The sequence below is a fragment of the Cebus imitator genome, unplaced genomic scaffold (assembly GCF_001604975.1).
Source record: "Cebus imitator isolate Cc_AM_T3 unplaced genomic scaffold, Cebus_imitator-1.0 Scaffold266, whole genome shotgun sequence".
NCBI lineage: Eukaryota > Metazoa > Chordata > Mammalia > Primates > Cebidae > Cebus > Cebus imitator.
In genome coordinates, this window is record NW_016107581.1 from 664,061 (window position 1) to 669,101 (window position 5,041).

General features: G+C 47.2%; 1 protein-coding gene across 2 annotated transcripts in view; it reads left to right on the top strand.

Moving 5' to 3' along the window:
• The window catches only part of SAE1 (SUMO1 activating enzyme subunit 1), an 86,629-nt gene that overhangs the window by 79,963 nt on the left and 1,625 nt on the right, over positions 1-5,041 (top strand). The gene's annotated exons all lie outside the window — the stretch shown is intronic.

Below are 5,041 nucleotides of genomic sequence, written 5' to 3' on the forward strand. Positions count from 1 at the left end.
GGAGGTTGCAGTGAGCTGAGATTGTGCCCTTGCATTCCAGCCTGGGCAACAAGAGTGAAACTCCATTTCAAAAAAAAAGAACACTGGGGCCCGTAAAAGAGACTCCAGAACCTGTGCTCTTAATGTCTGTACATTTTCTCTCCATTCATCACCATGGCATCAAAGCCCCCTGCCTTTTTTTTTTTCTTTTCTTTTTTTTTTTCAGACGGAGCCTGTACTCAGGCTGGAGTACAATGGCACAATCTTGGCTGACTGTAGTCCCCGCCTCCCAGGTTCAAGCAGTTCTCTTGCCTCAGCCTCCCTAGTAGCTGGGACTACAGGTTCCTGCCACCATGCCCAGCTAATTTTTATATTTTTAGTATAGACGGAGTTTCACCATATTGGCCAGGCTGGTCTCGAACTCCTGACCTTGTGATCTGCCTGCCTTGGCCTCCCAAATTGCTGGGATTACAGGCATGAGCCACCGCACCTCGCCAAGCCCTGCTCTTTTTAACCCACACACTATAGGTATTTGTAGAGAAATAAATGTCTGTGTACCCATGAGCCACCGCACCAGGAGCCTCTCAAGGCTCTGTACTGGATGACCCATAACCCTGTTAGGTAGGCGTTAGTGTCTCCTTCAGAAGGGAAGCATCTCATACAGGGTCATATAACCAGTAACTAGCACAGTCTTTTGAGTGTCTTCTGGAACATTTGGGTTGCTAAAACTGTAGCATACCCCCGAATATATTGTACATTCTTTGCGGACCTTGCTATTTGCCCAGAGATACTAAATTTGCTTTTCGCAGGTTCCTGGCCACTGGAGTGGACTCTGGGGAGGCTTTGTCCTTCTGTCTTGTAGTGCAGAGTCGTGCCTGGTTAAATGATTGACTGAGTCTATGTCCATGTCACATTTTGGCTAAGAAGGACAATTTGGAGACCCAGCCCTTAACACTTTGTCTTGGGGTCGGTAAATTTGTTCTGGGGACATTTGGCTCAATTTGTTTGTCACACCATTTTCCTAAGGCTACTTTTTTTTTTTTCCTCCTGACCCTTCTCTCTGGTCTAAATTCTTCCTTTGCCCAAATCTAACTTCCTTCTATGTGATGGGCACTGAGGAGATATTTGGAGGGGGAGGAAAAGTGTGCGGTGGCCATACTTCTTTTCGTGGCTCACATTTTCTTGTATCCCAGAGTGATGTGAAAATTGCAGTTTCTATGCCCAATCTGAGAAGGGCGTAATGGCCACCCGCAGGACTGTTTGAGCCAGATTTGGAAGCTCCCTGCAGACAAACTGCAGGAAAGAGTGCAGCGATGGGAACAATCTTAAGTGGAGAATGGGAATGTACATATTTTTGTAGCCTAGAATGACGACACCACGAATAATAATAGATATGACTTACTGAAAGCCCACTGTATGCCACACAAAGACAATGTTTTTTATGTGGATACTCTTTTCATCTCCCATCAGCCCTGTGAGGTAGGAGCTCCTGTGATCTCTGATTTATAAAAGAAGGAGTAAGGTATAGGAAAGAAGTTGCTTGCCCAGGCTAGGGAGTGTGGTACCAGGATTTGCACCCAGGCAGTCTGGTTTCTGAGGCTGTTCTCTTCACCACATGGCAGTCATGCCTCAGGTGTTGCCTTCAGTGGCACTGTCATGTAGAGGCTGCATGGACAGCAGGGCCGCTGCCCTTGCACCGTCAGCCTCACTTCTGTACATCCCATTGAGGGGCTCTCCCTACATTTTTCACGTGGGATGGAGATTGGAGGTTGGGGTAGGTAGCCTTGACCCCATTGTTGGTGGCAGTTTCTCACATCCCCATCCTCACACAGCCCCCTCCTTCCTGCCTGCTGGGGACAGCTGGCGCCCAGCATCTTGTTTCTGTTTATCCCAGATAGCCAGAGTACTCTGCATTCTTGGTTGCTGGGTGTGTTTGGAATCTCCTCCTACCCCATCTTGCTTGGGAAGCTCTTTACCTTTTGCCCCATGTTCACCCCATGCCCTGTTCTCATCCCCAGTATCTTTCATACTTACCACGGTTCAGCCTGCAGCCAGCTGGCAGGTAGGGCCTGCAGTCCAACGGCCTCAGACTTACCTTCTCCCCTGAGGTGCTGTCTGAGCACCCATGGAAAGCTTATACTAGGAGATGAGGGCAAGCGCAAGTCTGCTTCCTGGGAATCATCTTTGGCATCCTTCTTTTTTTTTTTTTTTTTAATTGAGACCGAGTTTCACTCGTTACCCAGGCTGGAGTGCAATGGCGCGATCTCGGCTCACCGCAACCTCCGCCTCCTGGGTTCAGGCAATTCTCCTGCCTCAGCCTCCTGAGTAGCTGGGATTACAGGCACGCACCACCATGCCCAGCTAACTTTTTGTATTTTTAGTAGAGACGGGGTTTCACCATGTTGACCAGGATGGTCTCGATCTCTTGACCTCGTGATCCACCCGCCTCGGCCTCCCAAAGTGCTGGGATTACAGGCTTGAGCCACCGCGCCCGGGCTGGCATCCTTCATTTCTTACATCCTTTTAGATAACTTATTTTATATCCTTGTCTACTTCCTTAGTTTTGAAGCGTTTTTCCTTTCTTAGTAGAGCCTCACCATTCATAGAAGGTCTCCCTGTTATAGTAAGAAAAGTGATAGTGAAAGCAGCAGCCGTCCCAGGCTCATGGTACAACACGTACCATCTCCTGAATCTTGGGTTTGAGGGTCTAGGAGTTCCAGCTGGGGACTGTTGGGCCCTTCCACCTGACTCGGTTGGTGGCATCCCCAGTATTGGCAAAGGACTCCTGGCCCCTATTAGGAATAGCAGCTCCCACTTACTGAGAATTTACTATATGCTAGGCCCTTTACAAGCCTTATCACATTTCATTCTCACCAAAAGCTCTAGCAGGCAGGTGCTTTTTATTTGTCTATTTTATATGTAAGCCCAAGAAACAACCTTTTTTCTGATCCAACCTCCATGTGGACAGACACCTTCTCAGAATCCTTAATGTCTAGCCCAATACCTGGCATAGAGTAGATGCTTAATAAATTTTCCCTTGGCTGGGTGCAGTAGCTTATGCCTGTAATTCTACCACTTTGGGAAGATTGCTTGAACCCAGACCAGCTTGGGCAACATGGGGAGACCACCATCTCTACAAAAGTCACAGCTACTCAGGAGTCAGGAGGCTGAGGTGGGAGGATCTCTAGAGCCAGGGAGATGGACATTGCAGTGAGTCAAGATCGTGCCTCCCACCTGGGCAGCAGAGCAAGATCCTGTTTCAAAAAATTAAAATTAAAAACATTTACAAATAAGTAAAATGTCCAGCCGGGCACGGTGGCTCATGCCTGTATTCCCAGCACTTTGGGAGGTCGAGGTGGGTGGATCACCTGAGGTTAGGAGTTTGAGACCAGCCTGGCCAACATGGTGGAACACCGTCTCTACTAAAAATACAAAAATTAGCTGGGTGTTGTGGCGGGCGCCTTTAATTTCAACTACTAGGGAACTGAGGCAGGAGAATCGTTTGAACCTGGGAGGCAGAAGTTGGCAATAAGCTGAGGTCGTACCATTACCCTCCAGCCTAGGCGACAGGGTGAGACTCCATCTCAATCAATAAATGAATCAATCAATAAAATGTCCCTGGAAAAGTGGCTGAGTAATACTATTATCATATGGTAGATATGATTGTCCCCATTTTATGAATTAGGAAATGAAATGGGTTTGGTGCTAAGTTTGAGGAGGAGCAGTTCAGGATGTATAATGCCACCTTCATCATGAATGATGGGACAGTGCTCCTGGGAACCATTAAACACTGCCCTGGCAGCTTGCCTAGGTGATGTCCTCCTCTTTAAATGGTAGCTCGTGGTGAAATTTCGACCCTTTCTGGGTTAAGCACCTGTTTGAAAATTTGTGAACACTTGTGAACCCTTTCCTCAGAAAGATGTATGTGCGTATAAGACTCAGCATGTTGTTTCAGGGGACTGAGCTCGTCTCAAAAGACAGGGTCTTGCGCACTCACTCTCCTCCTCCTCACCCCTGTCTCTGTCTCTCTCTTTTTCTCTCTCTCTCTCTCTCGATTTTTTTATGTTTTGTAGAGATGAGGTTTCGCCATGTTGCCCAGGCTGGTGTCGAACTCCTGGGCTCAAGTGATTCTCCGCCTTGGCCTCTCAAAGTGCTGGGATTATAGGTATGAGCCATTGAGCCCAGCCCTGTTCTTTTCTTTCTTTCTTTTTCTTTTTTTTTTTTTTCCTGAGATGGAGTCTCACTCTGTTGCCCAGGCTAGAGTATAGTGGTATGATCTCAGCTCACTGCACCCTCCATTTCCCAGATTCAAGTGATTCTCCTGCCTCAGCCTCCTGAGTAGCTGGGACTACAGATGCACCAATATGCCCAGCTAATTTTTGTATTTTTAGTAGAGACAGGGTTTTACCATGCTGTCCAGGCTGGTCTCGAACTCCTGCCCTTGCGATCTGCCCACCTCGGCCTCCCAAAATGCTGGGATTACAGGCGTGAGCCACCATGCCCAGCTGTTCTTGTCTTTTAAAGTGCCCTTTCTGGTAACCCCACAAGATAATCACCATTGCCATTGCTAAATAGTATTGTCCAGTCTTTCTGTGTCCCAGCCCTGGCCCCCTGTGGAAGCCTAGCAACTTTCTGTCCTCATGGAAGAGTCCCCTTCTGCATCAGTGTGTTCTTTGATTAAATGTGTCCCCTTAGGTGATAAAGGCTACAGCCTACGAAGTTCTACCTTTCTCAGTTGAATAGTTATGAATAATTATTTCTGCCATTTACCCAGTGGTGGTGCCACACAGTGTTAGTCATTGTTTTAGTTTCAAGGTTTGGTTTAGAGTTTGTTTTTGTTTTTTGTTTTGTTTTTTCTTTTTTGAGACAGGGTCTTTTTCTGTTACCCAGGCTGGGATATATAGTCGCACTATTACAGCTCACTGCAGCCTCAACCTCCCAGGCTCAAAGGATCTTCCCATCTCAGCTTCCCGAGTAGCTAGTACCTTGGGCACATATAACCACAGCTGGCTAATTTATTTTTCTTTTCTTTCTTTTTCTTTTTTTGTTTTTGTTTTTGTTT